General features: G+C 47.3%; 1 protein-coding gene across 2 annotated transcripts in view; it reads right to left on the bottom strand.

Annotated features, from left to right (window-relative positions):
- The window catches only part of cyp1d1 (cytochrome P450, family 1, subfamily D, polypeptide 1), a 53,034-nt gene extending 50,544 nt beyond the window's left edge, over positions 1–2,490 (bottom strand). For both annotated transcript variants that reach the window (XM_067983074.1, XM_067983075.1), the window contains exon 1: positions 2,447–2,490. The gene's annotated coding sequence lies outside the window, so the exon portion shown is untranslated. The remainder of the gene's footprint in view (positions 1–2,446) is intronic.
- Positions 2,491–15,650: the final 13,160 nt, after the last annotated feature.

Here is a 15,650-nt window from a genome sequence, read left to right as displayed (position 1 = left end):
CAGGCGAGGGGCGGAGACCGGGAAATGCAGGCGAGGGGCAGAGACCATGGATTGCAGGCCGGGGTCGGAGACAGGGGAATGGGGGTGAGGGGCGGAGCCTGGGGAATGTGGGTGAGGGGCGGGACCGGGGAATGGGGGTGAGGGGCAGAGACCGTGGATTGCAGGCCGGGGTCGGAGACAGGGGAATGGAGGCGAAGCTGGGGGAATGTGGGCGAGGGGCGGAGACCAGGGAATGGGGACGAGGGGCAGAGACCGGGGAATGGGGGCGAGGGGCGGAGACTGGGGAATGTGGGCGAGGGGCCAGCATTTCCCACAGAGCCGGTAGCAGCAGCAGCAAGTTGGTGCATCACTGAAAGAGGAGCAGGCAGTAAAGGGGTGAATGAAACCTGTGGACCTTACTGTGGGCAAACAGTGAAAAATGATTTCCATTGATAAGTGAATGAGGAACAAGGTCATGGAAACCAAGGATTCTCACTGGAAGATACAAAGGGGAGGGGAGGAGGAAGGTTCTTGAACTTTTTTTTATTCGTTCATGGGATGTGGGCGTCGCTGGCGAGGCCGGCATTTATTGCCCATCCCTAATTGCCCTTGAGAAGGTGGTGGTGAGTTGCCTTCTTGAACCGCTGCAGTCCGTGTGGTGATGGTTCTCCCACAGTGCTGTTAGGAAGGGAGTTCCAGGATTTTGACCCAGCGACGATGAAGGAACGGTGATATATTTCCAAGTTGGGATGGTGTGTGACTTGGAGGGGAACGTGCAGGCGGTCTGTTCCCATGTGCCTGCTGCTCTTGTCCTTCTAGGTGGTAGAGGTTGCGGGTTTGGGAGGTGCTGTCAAAGAAGCCTTGGCGAGTTGCTGCAGTACATCCTATGGATGGTACACACTGCAGCCACTGTGCGCCGGTGGTGAAGGGAGTGAATGTTTAGGGTGGTGGATGGGGTGCCAATCAAGCGGGCTGCTTTATCTTGGATGGCGTCGAGCTTCTTGAGTGTTGTTGGAGCTGCACTCATCCAAGCAAGTGGAGAGTATTCCATCACACTCCTGACTTGTGCGTTGTAGATGGTGGAAAGGCTTTGGGGAGTCAGGAGGTGAGTCACTCGCCGCAGAATACCCAGCCTCTGACCTGCTCTTGTAGCCACAGTATTTATATGGCTGGTCCAGTTAAGTTTCTGGTCAATGGTGACCCCCAATGGTGACTGAAGGCTATTAGACCTTAACCACGTGTGGTTATTGAGGTCGACACTAAAATTTCAGTTCAAAGGAAATGGGATGAATATTTGATCAAATGGTGAGGCTGTCACGGGGTCAAACCTTCCAGAATGCCTCCAACCAGCGTTGGCAACCCTAATTATATATTCCTTTCCCCACCCACTCTAATCCTGAAATTGCCCAAAATGTCCTCGCAACCCTGCACATAATTTATACATTTGATTTAATGCACATTTAATTTGAAAACAATGCAGAAATAATATTAAACAATTCCAATTCTGCATAAGTCTTTTAAGGCTGCTCTGAAAACAATTAAACTACGACTGTACAAAAACTTTAAATGCACAATTTAGAAATTTTAGGCACTTCCTTAAATGTAAAATTCAACAAAAATAATCAAGTTTCAAGAGTTAAGTTCCTACTTAGAATAGGGGCAGACTAGATCAGAAATGATTATCTGCCAAAATCAAAACCAGTCATATTTTGCACTGTCTCGGTTTCTCCTGCTCCGCCGCCATAACTACGCCCATAAACGGGGTTTCCGCCGAATTTACAGCATCAGAGCGGGAGAAGTGGAGAGGAAATTCACCCCCTAACTTTTAAGAAACAATTATAATGTAAGGTAGATTGAATATTTAAGTCCTCAATATTTCCCATTTTTTTCAAATATAAATTTAGCAATTAGCCATGTCAAAATCTATTCACAGAATGTATATTAATAATAATTATAAAAATTGCTGTAGCAAAACATTGTTTCATTGTCAAAAAACAAATTCTAGCCCAAATAGCAAATTTCGGTTACATTTGAAACGGTGAACCTCTATATTTTTAATAAAATCAGTGCAGTAGTTCATTTTTAATATTCGATATTTAATTCCAAACAGCGCTGTTCATACTCGCAGTTTCTAAGTCGAAAAACTTGAAGGAACAAAAATCTTCCATTACGATATAGAATATCGCAACACTGCACTACCATTGAAAATAAAATCACGATTGGAAATGCTCTTTCACTTTTTAAATAAAACACAGTACAACAGTGCAATTCACTGGACTTGAAATAAACTTTGCTACAATATACTTCGACCCAAATTTACAACATGTAGCAAGTCTCGAAAGTTGAATTTACAAGTCAGTTAAGTGAGAAGAAAAAAAACCTGTTAACTATACCACGCCACATATATCCATAGAATCATTGTTTTCCCAAGAGAAATATTAACAAGTCTCAGGAGACAAACACTTACTCTGAGCGCTCTCTCTCTGCACTGCGCTCACTCTGCTGCTCTTCACAACTTCTTGAGCTCTGCGCTCGTGCACAGTGACGTAGAGAACTACCAGGCGCGCTCCCGGCATGACGAGAACGCGCCCCCATCAGCGGGTGCATTGCAGAGTGTGTCACGTCAATACTGCTCCGTAAAGCGTTGGCATTCAAAATTAGTTCACGTGCAATTGTCTGATGATGGGCACGGTGTACAAATTTGGAAACACCCAATAAGGTAGAAGAAATAAACTGAATTGAACCATTGGAAAATCAAGACTGCCAACAATGGGTAGATCCCACTGTCATGCATTGAGGTGTCAGTCGCTAATTGGTATATTGTGAATAAGCCCAATGCCTAAGGTGTTGGCCAGCACCAAAAACATTAGCTGTGTTCATCACACAGGGATTTTATTTTAAATTCACAAGCTTTCGGAGGCTTCCTCCTTCGTCAGGTGAACGATGAGGCTTCACCTGACGAAGGAGGAAGCCTCCGAAAGCTTGTGAATTTAAAATAAAATTGCTGGACTATAACTTGGTGTTGTAAAATTGTTTACAATTGTCAACCCCAGTCCATCACCGGCATCTCCACATCATCACACAGGGGACAGTGGAGCCTATGCTTCACTCTAGGTTAAATGTAAGGAGTCTTACAACATCAGGTTAGAGTCCAACAGTTTTATTTGAAATCACAAGCTTTCGGAGGCTTTCTCCTTCGTTCATCTAAACTCCAGAGAATATAAGCCTAATCTACACAATCTCTCCTCTTAGAACAACCCTCTCATCCAAGGAATTGACCTAGAGAACCTTCGTTGCACCCCCTCTAAGGCAAGTGTATTCTTCCTTAGGTAAGGAGACCAAAACTGTATACAGGTGTGGTCTCACCAGAGCCCTATATAATTGCAGCAAGACCCTCAGGCATTGAGCTTATTCACATGTGTACCAACTAGCGACTGAACACCTCAATGCATGGCAGTGGGACCTACCCATTGTTGGCAGTTTTGTTTTATGCCATGGCTCGCATTCTTGACTTTCCAATGGTTCAATTCTGTTTATTGCAAGGCTCTTGCAATAAAGGCTAACATACCATTTGCCTTGCTAATTGCTTGTTGTACCTGAATGTTAACTTTCTGTGATTCATGTACAAAGACACCCAAATCCCTCTGACTACCAACATTACTTAGTCTCTCACCTTTTAAAAATATTCTGCTTTTCTATTCTTCCTACTAAAGTGGATAATTTCACATTTCCCCACGTTATACCCCATCTGCCACCTTCTCGCCCACTCACTTAACCTGCCTATATCCCTTTGCAGCCTCTTTACGTCCTCCTCACAGATTACTTTCCCACCTAGCTTGTATCGTCAGCAAACTTGGATACAATACATTCGGTCCCCTCATCTAAGTCATTGATATATATTGTAAACAACTGAGGCCCAAGCACTGATCCTTGCGGCACCCCACTAGTTACAACCTGCCAACCCGAAAATGACCCGTTTATTCCTACTCTCTGTTTTCTGTCCGTTAACCAATCCTCAACCCACGCTAATATATTACTCACAATCCCATGAGCCCTAATCTTGTGTAATAACCCCTTGTGTGGCACCTTATCGAAAATATACTACATCCACTGGTTCCCCCTTATCTATCCTGCTAGTCACCGTGTTTTTACATGTGCAATGTCTGATCTCCATTCAGACTCCATGCAGACAGCAGACTGTTATTTTTAGCAAATTACAGGTACCGGCTACCTTTAAGAGATTATGATTTTCTAAATGCCCTGTTACTACGTCCTTAATAATAGATTCAAGCACTTTCCCTGCTACTGATGTCAGGCTAACGGGCTTGTAGTTTCTTGTTTTCTCTCTCCCTCCTTTCTTGAATAGCAGGGTTACATTTGCTACCTTCCAATCCACGGGGACCGTTCTAGAATCTAGGGAATTCTGGAAGATCAAAACCAATGCATCCACTCTCTCTGTAGCCACCTCTTTTAAAACCCTAGGAAGTAGGCCATTAGGACCAGGGGATTTGTTGGCGTTTAGTCCCATTCATTTCTCCAGTACTTTTTCTTTACGTTCCTCACTCTCATTAGACCCTTGGTTCCCCATTATGTTTTCTGTGTCTTCTACCATGAGGATGGATACAAAATATTTGTTTAACATCTCTGCCACTTCCTTATTACCCATTAAATTTCTCGTTTATCTGTCTCTAAGGGACCCACATTTACTTTCACTAATCTCTTCCTTTTTACATACTTGTAGAAGCTCTTACAATCTGTTTTTATATTTCTTGCTAGTTTACTCTCATATTCTATTTTGTTCCTCTTTATGAATTTCTTGATCATCCTCCCAATATCTCAGGCTTACTATTCTTTTTGGCAACATTGTAAGCCTCTTTTTTTAATCTAATAGTCTCCTTAACTTCTCTAGTTAGCCATGGTTGGATCACTTTTCCCGTGGAGTTTTTATTCCTCAATGGAATGTATATTTGTTGAGAATTATGAATTATTTCTTTAAATGTTCGCCATTGCTTATCTACTGTCATATCTTTTAATCTAATTTCTCAATCTACCTTAGCCAACTCGCCCCGCATACCAATGTAATTGGCTTTATTTAAATTTAAGACTCTAGTTTTGGACTTAACTACTTCACTTTCAAACTCAAATGAAATTCTATCATATTATGATCACTCTGCTCCAGAAGATCCTTAACTATAAGATTACTAATTAACCCTGTCTCATTACACAATTGTAAACAATTTTACAACACCAAGTTATAGTCCAACAATTTTATTTTAAAATTCACAAGTTTTCGGAGGCTTCCTCCTTCTTCAGGTGAATGTCAAGAAATCCTCAAACCTCTCGCATTTATAAATCACAGAACAATACCTGGTGATTACAGATAGTCTTTTCAACTGCCCGTTGCCAAGGCAACCAAAGTGTTCAGACAGATAGATGTTACCTACAGGGCCACCGAATATACAAACGGCCAAAACAAAAAAAAAACAGAGAGAGAGAGGCAGAAATATAGAAACATGCGGAAGGAAAAGACAGCAATTGACCCGTTATATTAAAAACAGAAAATTTTTGTTCGCTGTTGGGGTTACGTGTAACGTGACATGAACCCAAGATCCCAGTTGAGGCCGTCCTCATGGGTGCGGAACTTGGCTATCAATTTCTGCTCGACGATTTTGCATTGTCGTGTGTCTCGAAGGCCGCCTTGGAGTACGCTTACCCGAAGGTCGGTGGCTGAATGTCCTTGACTGCTGAAGTGTTCCCCGACTGGGAGGGAACCCTCCTGTCTGGCGATTGTTGCGCAGTGTCCGTTCATCCGTTGTCGCAGCGTCTGCATGGTCTCGCCAATGTACCATGCTCTGGGGCATCCTTTCCTGCAACGTATGAGGTAGACAATGTTGGCCGAGTCACAGGAGTATGAACCATGCACCTGGTGGGTGGTGTCCTCTCGTGTGATGGTGGTATCTGTGTCGATGATCTGGCATGTCTTGCAGAGGTTACCGTGGCAGGGTTGTATGGTGTCGTGGACGCTGTTCTCCTGAAAGCTGGGTAATTTGCTGCGAACGATGGTCTGTTTGAGGTTGGGTGGCTGTTTAAAGGCGAGTAGTGGAGGTGTGGGGATGGCCATAGCGAGGTGTTCGTCGTCATTGATGACATGTTGAAGGCTGCGTAGAACATGGCATAGTTTCTCCGCTCCGGGGAAGTACTGGACGATGAAGGGTACTCTGTTGGTTGCGTCCCGTGTTAGTCTTCTGAGGAGGTCTATGCGATTTTTCGCTGTGGCCCATCAGAACTGTCGATCGATGAGTCGAGCGTCATATCCCGTTCTTACTAGGGTGTCTTTCAGCGTCTGTAGGTGTCCATCGCGTTCCTCCTCGTCTGAGCAGACCCTGTGTATTCGCAGGGCCTGTCCATAGGGGATGGCCTCTTTGACGTGGTTAGGGTGGAAGCTGGAAAAGTGGAGCATCGTGAGGTTGTCCGTGGACTTGCGGTAGAGTGAGGTGCTGAGGTGCCCGTCTTTGATGGAGATTCGTGTGTCCAAGAAATAAACTGATTCTGAGGAGTAGTCCATGGTGAGCTTGATGGTGAGATGGAACTTGTTAATGTTATCGTGTAGTCTCTTTAGTGATTCTTCGCCGTGGGTCCATAGAAAGAAAATGTCGTCGATGTATCTGGTGTATAGCGTTGGTTGGAGGTCCTGTGCAGTGAAGAAGTCCTGCTCGAACTTGTGCATGAAAATGTTGGCGTATTGGGGTGCGAATTTGGTCCCCATGGCTGTTCCGTGTGTTTGGGTAAAGAACTGGTTATCGAAGGTGAAGACATTGTGATCCAGGATGAAGCGGATGAGTTGTAGGATGGCGTCTGGAGATTGGCTGTTGTTGGTGTTGAGTATTGATGCTGTCGCAGCGATGCCGTCATCGTGGGGGATACTGGTGTAGAGTGCCGAGACGTCCATCGTGGTGAGAAGTGTTCCTGGTTCAACTGGTCCGTGGGTACTGAGTTTTTGTAGGAAGTCTGTAGTGTCGCGACAGAAGCTGGGGGTTCCCTGTACGATGGGTTTCAGGATGCCCTCGATGTATCCAGAGAGGTTCTCACACAGGGTTCCGTTGCCTGATACGATGGGACGTCCAAGTGTGTTGGCTTTGTGTATCTTTGGGAGGCAGTAGACACACGAATCTCCATCAAAGACGGGCACCTCAGCACCTCACTCTACCGCAAGCCCATGGACAACCTCACGATGCTCCACTTTTCCAGCTTCCACCCTAACCACGTCAAAGAGGCCATCCCCTATGGACAGGCCCTGCGAATACACAGGGTCTGCTCAGACGAGGAGGAACGCGATGGACACCAACAGACGCTGAAAGACGCCCTAGTAAGAACGGGATATGATGCTCGACTCATCGATCAACAGTTCCGACGGGCCACAGCGAAAAATCGCATAGACCTCCTCAGAAGACTAACACGGGCGCAACCAACAGAGTACCCTTCGTCGTCCAGTACTTCCCCGGAGCAGAGAAACTACGCCATGTTCTCCGCAGCCTTCAACATGCCATCAATGACGACGAACACCTCGCTATGGCCATCCCCACACCTCCACTACTCACCTTTAAACAGCCACCCAACCTCAAACAGACCATCATTCACAGCAAATTACCCAGCTTTCAGGAGAACAGCGTCCACGACACCACACAACCCTGCCACGGTAACCTCTGCAAGACATGCCAGATCATCGACACAGATACCACCATCACACGAGAGGACACCACCCACCAGTTGCATGGTTCATACTCCTGTGACTCGGCCAACTTTGTCTACCTCATACGTTGCAGGAAAGGATGCCCCAAAGCATGGTACATTGGCGAGACCATGCAGACGCTGCGACAACGGATGAACGGACACTGCGCAACAATCGCCAGACAGGAGGGTTCCCTCCCAGTCGGGGAACACTTTAGCAGTCAAGGACATTCAGCCACCAACCTTCGGGTAAGCGTACTCCAAGGCGGCCTTCGAGACACACGACAACGCAAAATCGTCGAGCAGAAATTGATAGCCAAGTTCCGCACCCATGAGGATGGCCTCAACCGGGATCTTGGGTTCATGTCACGTTACACGTAACCCCACCAGCGAACAAAAATTTTCTGTTTTTAATATAACGGGTCAATTGCTATCTTTTCCTTCCAGATGTTTCTATGTTTCTGCCTCTCTCTCTCTGTTTTTTTTTGTTTTGGCCGTTTGTATATTCGGTGGCCCTGTAGGTAACATCTATCTGTCTGAACACTTTGGTTGCCTTGGCAACGGGCAGTTGAAAAGACTATCTGTAATCACCAGGTATTGTTCTGTGATTTATAAATGCTAGAGGTTCGAGGATTTCTTGACATTCACCTGAGGAAGGAGGAAGCCTCCGAAAGCTTGTGAATTTTAAAATAAAATTGTTGGACTATAACTTGGTGTTGTAAAATTGTTTACAATTGTCAACCACAGTCCATCACCGGTATCTCCACATCATTACACAATACCACATCTAAAATAGTCTGTTCCCTAGTTGGTTTCTCGACATATTATTCTAGAAAACTGTCTCAAATGCATTCCATGAACTCGTCCTCTAAACTACTTTTGACAATTTGGTTTGCCCAGTTTATATGAAGATTAACGTCCGCCATGATTATTGCATTACCCTTGTTACATGTTCCTCTAATTTCCTGATTTATACTCTGTCCAACAGTATAACACTACTGTTGGGGAGCCTATAAACTACTCCCTCCAGTGTTTTCTGCCCCTTGTTATTTCTTAGCTCCACCCATACTGATTATACATCCTGATTTTCTGAGCTAAGATCCTTTCTCACTATCTTATCCTTTATTATCAGGGCTGCCCCCCCTCCTTTTTCCATTTTGCCTATCTTTTCTTAAAGTCAAGTACCCTGCAATATTTAGTTCCCAACATTGGTCACCCTGTAACCATGTCTCGGTAACGGCTACTAGATCAAAGCCATTTATCTCTATTTGTGCCATTAATTCATCTATCGTATTATGAATGCTTTGTGCATTCAGATATAGCACCCTTAATTTTAACTTTTTACTATTTTTCCCTGATGTGATCTTAATCACTAATGCCCTATTACCTTTGTTAAACTCTCTATCCCTTCCTGACACACTCTGCTTGTTTTTACCCAAATCACTACTCTATCTACAGCCTTGACTTTTCTCTTTAGACTTATACGTTTACCCTTACCTGAACCCTTCCCACCTCTTATTAGTTTAAAAACCTATCTACCACCCTAGTTATACAATTTGCCAGGACACTGGTGCCAGCCTGGTTTAAGTGGAGCCTGTCCCAATGGAACAGCTCCCTCTTGAGTTGAGTTGAAACTTGCTTTAAAGGGGTTAGGTTGTTTTGAGTTGAAACTTGCTTTAAAGGGGTTAGGTCCTCAGGACAGCCCCATATTGGATTGTGAATCCAAAGTCAGATGAAAGGGGATTAGTATATACTAATCAGAAGTTGTTTTTCCTGGACACTGAACACTAGCTTGTCTAGATATTTGGGAGATTTCTTCTACCATGGTGTTAGAAAACTCCATGATCTCTGTTGGTCTGTGAGAGAAGCTTTTAAATATTAAAACATGGACACCAGACAACAGAAAGCCAATCAGGCAGCGAAGTGCTCCAGGAAAGTTGAAAAGACAGGAGACTGTAGGGAGAGAGATTCTGCCCAGGGCAATAGGACAAGTGCAGACAGATTATTCTGTTAAGTTAAGTAACACCACCCATTGTGTGGGGATAGTCTCACATGTTTCATTCTGTAGCATCACACAATTATAAGTTGCACTGACTGAACTAAGCAACTCAGATCATATCCATTGCTTGTACATTTCATCATACTATGGAATAAAGCAGCTTATGATTTGAACCAAACTTCACGGGCTCGATTTTCGCGTCGGGTTACCTGCGGGTTTCCAGCGGGGGGGCCCCGAAAATCGCGATATCCGGTCACGTGACCGGATCGCGCCGAAATCCCGCCCACTTCCGGGTACCGCGCTGACGTGCGGGGCTGCTCGCGCAAGCCCCGCTGGTGGGAATCCCACAGGCAATTAAAGCCAGCGGGGTTCCACTTGAGTGTACTTACCTTGCTTGTTGAGGTCAGTTAATGAGCTGAAGCAGCTGTCAAAAGAGGAAGTGTGGGATTTTAGGTTCAAGGCAGTGAGTTTCCCACACTGGGGGAAACAGTCTCTCTCCAACCAGGCGTGTTGCAGCCAGCAGCCTGTGGCAGGTGCCAAGGTGCACTCCACGGGGGAGAGCCCTCACCCACGCAGGAGGCCACCGCGTCACATAGGGCAACCCCTGCCCTCCACCACCCCCCGCCAAGCCAGAGGACAGACCGACACGAAACCGCAGCCCTAGTGCGAGGAACCACCCACCTACCCTGCACAACCCCTCAGACCAACACCTGCCAGATGGGTGGTGCGTGGACACCCTTGGAGGACGAACAGCATGACCAGCCCCAGCAGCCTCGCAGTCCACGCCGTCCGCCGCAGAGACGTGGAGCCCCCCAACACGGTGTTATTGCACGCCCACCTGCACAGCAGGAGGGAGGGCTACCGCAGGGAGAGACGCATCGCAGAGGGCACTACCCTCTCCGCAGGGTCCACAGACCGAGGCGCAGCTCCCCGGACCTCTCCGAGCAGCAGTGCACAGGGAGGCGCAGATTCGCTCGACATGTAATCGTGGAGATCTGCAGGCTCTTTCATGCCGAGCGGCTCCTGGCTGGCCCCAGCACCAACTGCTTACCTGTCGCTGTCAAAGTCACCACTGCCCTCCACAACTTCTCCTCCGCATCCTTCCAGGGTGCAGCCGGCTACACCGCCGATGTCGCTCAGTCGTCTGCGCGGAAGAGCCCTGCAAATACACCTGCACCTACTCTGCAGGAACACGATGGGTGGTATCAGTGGTGGGTCCTCATAGTGATACCCAGGAGCGGGCATTATTGGACACAACGGACAGGATTCGCGGAGACATGGCAGTGGTGGTGTCAATATAATGTGTGCTGTTTGTTGCTCTGAAATTCAATATAGGTAACACCCAGGACAAACCCTCAGACACCCTTGTGCACCCCCTTCATGCTCACGACACGTTTACCTTACGCTGCCTACTGCACATATGTGATGCATGCCCTGTGGCTGCAGCACAGGTGGTGGCAGGTTGAGTGAGGCTGGCCGTGAGGGAGATGCACGAGAGGGTGAGTATGGGATGGAGCAATGAGATTGTATGAGGATTGGGTTGCGTGTTAGTGGCAGGATGAGTACTGGCGAGATGAGTAGGTGGAGGTAAGATGAGGATGGGGTTTGAGTGGGTATGAAGGGTGATGTGACAGAGTAGTGTTGGCGGTGCCGAAGGAGATGTGAGGTGGGGGCAGTGTTGTGGCAGACGGAGTGTAGGGGAAAGACTTCGTGTTCTCACTGTGGCTGACCTACTGCGGTCATTGCAGCGCCTCCTGCACTGTATGCAGGTGGGCGATATGTTGGTGGCGCAGGTGACCCCCTCTGCCACCTCGAGCCAGGCCTTCTTGGTGGCAGAGGCAGGCCACTTCCTCCCGCCCGCCGGGTGGAAGATCTGTGTCCTCCCCCTCCTCCTCACCCCATCTGATGATACCTGGGGTGAGGCATCATTAAACTGGGAGCAGCCTTCCCCCTGGGCTGCTCCATGCTGCAATTTGTTCCATTGGTTGCAGCATCTGTCAGTGGAGGACTGCCCCTTTAACTAGAGAGCCTCCAGCTGACAGATCGTACTGCGCATGCGCAGCCCGCCCGACGCGCAGACCAGCAGCGTGGACCCCGGAGGAGCAGGTAATTGATTCCTATTAGTGTGTTGCCTGCTACGATTGCGCGGGCAACCCACTAATTTCGCCGAGCGTGTTGACCACGCTCCCGGAGGACGACCGGCTGGGAACCCGCAGGCCTGCTAAATTCGAGCCCCACGTCTCTAACATTAAGTCAGTCTAACTTCGGAGAGATGTGGATAAGACACAGCGATCAATCCAGATTTTTAGTCATCCAAAGTGCTCACCTGAAACATGCATGAGGCTGTAAGGACCGCTGGTTAGGCTGCTCAAGACCCAGAAGTGCCAGTTGGAACTTGCAGATCGCAGGCTCGATCTGGGGCAAGCAATATTGAAATGAGATCTGCACTAATTTCAGGAAGGTGCCAGGACCACCTAAAACAAAATGCCCTGACTAATTTAGCAGTAGCCCAAACTCTCATGCGCAGGCCTCTGCACTGCTAAATTGCTTACTTTTGCGCCCATTTTAGGCCCATAAAATGGACTGTTAAATTGATTGTTAAATTTAGACTCCCATTTTGTCATGCAATGATTTCCCCATGTTGTGGTTACAATCGTAGGGAGGGACTGAAGAAGTCCATGTAAGTCCCATAGAGAGGGATTGAAAATCATTGGGAAAGTTATTCCTGAGCTCTTGTCATGCACCTTTAAGCAACTGACTTCAGAGCAAAGCTAGGTAACAAGACCCACCCTGACTGCCTTCCTGTTCACACATTGTAATATCCAGGAAGACCGTGAAAGGAGAAAAAAAGAAAAACGCAGGAAAAAAGGGCTGTTACTCTCAACAACAATAAAAGAAAAAGAAGTGTAAGGACAGAAATAAACATAATTTCTGGGCACATTTAAAAGTTAAATATTTCCTAGACTTTAGTCTGTTATTTTCAGAATATGTCTATTGTATATTGGTTAAATTGTTTTTCAAAATTACACCCAATTTCAGAAATCATTTCCTTTTAACCTGAACTTTGAAACATTTTAAATGAGTTTTATCAATTTTAAGGGGATTGTCTTGCTGAAAAAAATGTTTAGAAAACCCCTTTTTGGTTGGGGAGGAAGAATCTCTCGATTCAGGAATCATTCCTTTAGATTTGCTATTTAAGAAAGGTGAGAGAGGGAAACCAGGGAATTATTGGTTAGTTAGCCTAGCATCTGGTGTCGGGAAATTACTAGAGTCTATAATTAAGGATAGAGCGACTGAACACCTTGAAAATTTCCAGCTGGCCAGAGAGAGCCAGCATGGATTTGTAAAGGGTAGATCATGCCTGACGAACCTGATCAAATTTTTTGAAGAGGTGGCTAAAGTAGTGGACAGGGGAATGTCTATGGATGTTGTTAATATCGACTTCCAGAAGGCATTCGATAAAGTCCCTCATAAAAGACTGTTAGCTAAAGTTGAAGCTCATGGAATTGAGGGCAAATTATTGACCTGGTTAGGAAATTGGCTGAGTGGCAGGAGACAGGGGGGTTAAATTGGAATGCCCCTGAATCTGGTCACGGTGCATGATTAACCTGCGCCCGGTCGTTGAGATGCAGGCAACATGTGAGATTTGTGCTGCGGAATCATCTCCATGATTTCTGAGTGCAGCCAGCGCTGTCTGCGCTGTTGAGTGGCTGCATGCACCAGCAGGGGGCCCGATCTGGGACTTGGCCAGCATTACTTAAAGGCAGCCTGCACCTCTTAATGCACTGTCAATGCAATCGGTGCTGGAAGACAAGTGTGACAGCTGGACCTGCAAGAGATTGTGCACCAAGGTTCTCTGATGACGCCCTGGAGGCCTTGGTGGAGGAGATGGATGCATGGAGGGCCATCCGGTATCCGCAGGGTGGCAGGAGACCCTCCTGACACCATCTGTGGAGGCAGTAGGAGGAAGTCGCGCTGGAAGTGAATGCCAGGAGCATCGCACCACACACGTGGATGCAGTGCAGGAAAACGTTTAATGATTTGACACGAGTAGTCAAGGTGAGTGAATTCAAATGTAAAGTGGCTCATCCTACCAACTGCACTACTGCACCACGCAAGACAACCCCCGTCACCCACCCACAATCAAATGCTTCCCATCCGTATGCAACGCTGCACTTCAGATGCTGCATCTCACCCTCACATAGTACCACTCTGGCAATCCACACGCCCACATCTCACAGGTCACACACACTGACAGCTATTCAACCATGACAGGCACATCACCAAAACATCTTGCAGGACACTCACTGACACACTTCCCTCTGTCTTGCAGGAGAATGTGGCGCATAGCAACTGGCAACAAGAATGGACAGAGGACAGGCACGCTTACATGTCCTCACCCCCATGGAGGAGACAGTGCTGGGGATCATTGGGCAGGCCATCGCTGCGGCTGTGACCTCTGGCAGCACTGGAGGTATCGCTGATGAGGGTTTCTACATACTTAATCCTCCTTCTCGTTTACCCTATCTCCCTCTTCCCAGAATCTTTTCTGATTCACATGCTGCTGATGGTATCAGCACAGACGTCTTACTTTCTCCTATCCCTGCTCCACAACTCAACCTGTTTCCTCTGTCATTGCAGATACCCAAGAACTGGAGCCGGCCGTCCAAGGTGGAGGAGGAGGAGGACACTGACACTGAAGCCACACCGTCACTTGATCTGTCACTCGCATCCACCAGCTCAGATACTGACACTGCAAGTGGTGTAAAGACTAGGTTAGAGGAGGTATCTACATGTAATGAGATACCGGGCACAAGAGCGCAGGAGCCGGGATGGGGAGAACGGATACCACAGGTGCCAGCTCGCAGGAAGACGAGGTCGCATGCTAATTCTGCTGCCGAGGAATCAGATGATAACTTCGATGGGCCAGGCTACAGAAGAAGGCTGATGGGCGTACACAACCAAATGACTGATGCATTGGAAAGCCTGCCAGAAAGCCTGCGTGCAGTTTCAAGGGACATGGAGGAGTCCCACTCCAACTTGGCACATGGCTTTGCACAGAGCTTGGAGCCCATCCTTTCCCACATGGATCGGGTGGTCACCTCCGTCAGCGCACCTGTGGAACCCATCATGATGCAACGTCTGATGACCGATGTCACAGCTTCCATTGCAGCACAAACATCTGCCATCCAAGGTCTGCATGCTTCATTTGGAAGCTCAGACTGCTGCTTTGGAAGCTCAAACTGCTGCTATCGTGGGTATGGGTACCATTGTGGAACGGGGCTTCCAGGGCGTCATAGCAGTCCAGCAACCTGTTCTCCAGCTGATCACCAGGATTGCTGAAGCACCACTCCGGGAGAGTGGCAGTGGCGCCATGGCAGTCGAACCTGCTGCCCTCTCTCAGGAAGACGGGGTGTCCTCGTACATGAAACACAAAAAGTCAACATACAGGTGCAGCAAGTAATCTGGAAGACAAACGGAATATTGGCCTTTATTTCTAGGGGGATGGAGTATAAAAGCAGGGAAGTCATGCTACAATTGTACAGGGTGCTGGTGAGACCACACCTGGAGTACTGCGTACAGTTCTGGTGCCCTTATTTAAGGAAGGACATACTTGCATTGGAGGCAGTTCAGTGAGGGTTCACTAGGTTGATTCAAGGTATGGAAGGGTTTTCTTATGAGGAAAGATTGAACAGGTTGGGTCTATACTCATTGGAGTTTAGAAGAATGAGAGGAGATCTTATTGAAACATACAAGATTCTGAGGGGACTCGATAGACTAGATGCTGAGAGGGTGTTACCCCTCAAGGGGGAATCTAAAACTAGGGGACAAAGTCTCAGAATAAGGGGTCGCCCGTTTAAGATGAAAATTAGGAGGAATTTCTTCTCCCAGAGGGTCATGAATCTTTGGAATTCTTTACCCTATCTCTTATGGTCTTATGGTC

This window comes from Heptranchias perlo, chromosome 4, assembly GCF_035084215.1.
Source record: "Heptranchias perlo isolate sHepPer1 chromosome 4, sHepPer1.hap1, whole genome shotgun sequence".
Taxonomy (NCBI): domain Eukaryota; kingdom Metazoa; phylum Chordata; class Chondrichthyes; order Hexanchiformes; family Hexanchidae; genus Heptranchias; species Heptranchias perlo.
This window is presented reverse-complemented; position numbering and strand designations above follow the sequence as displayed.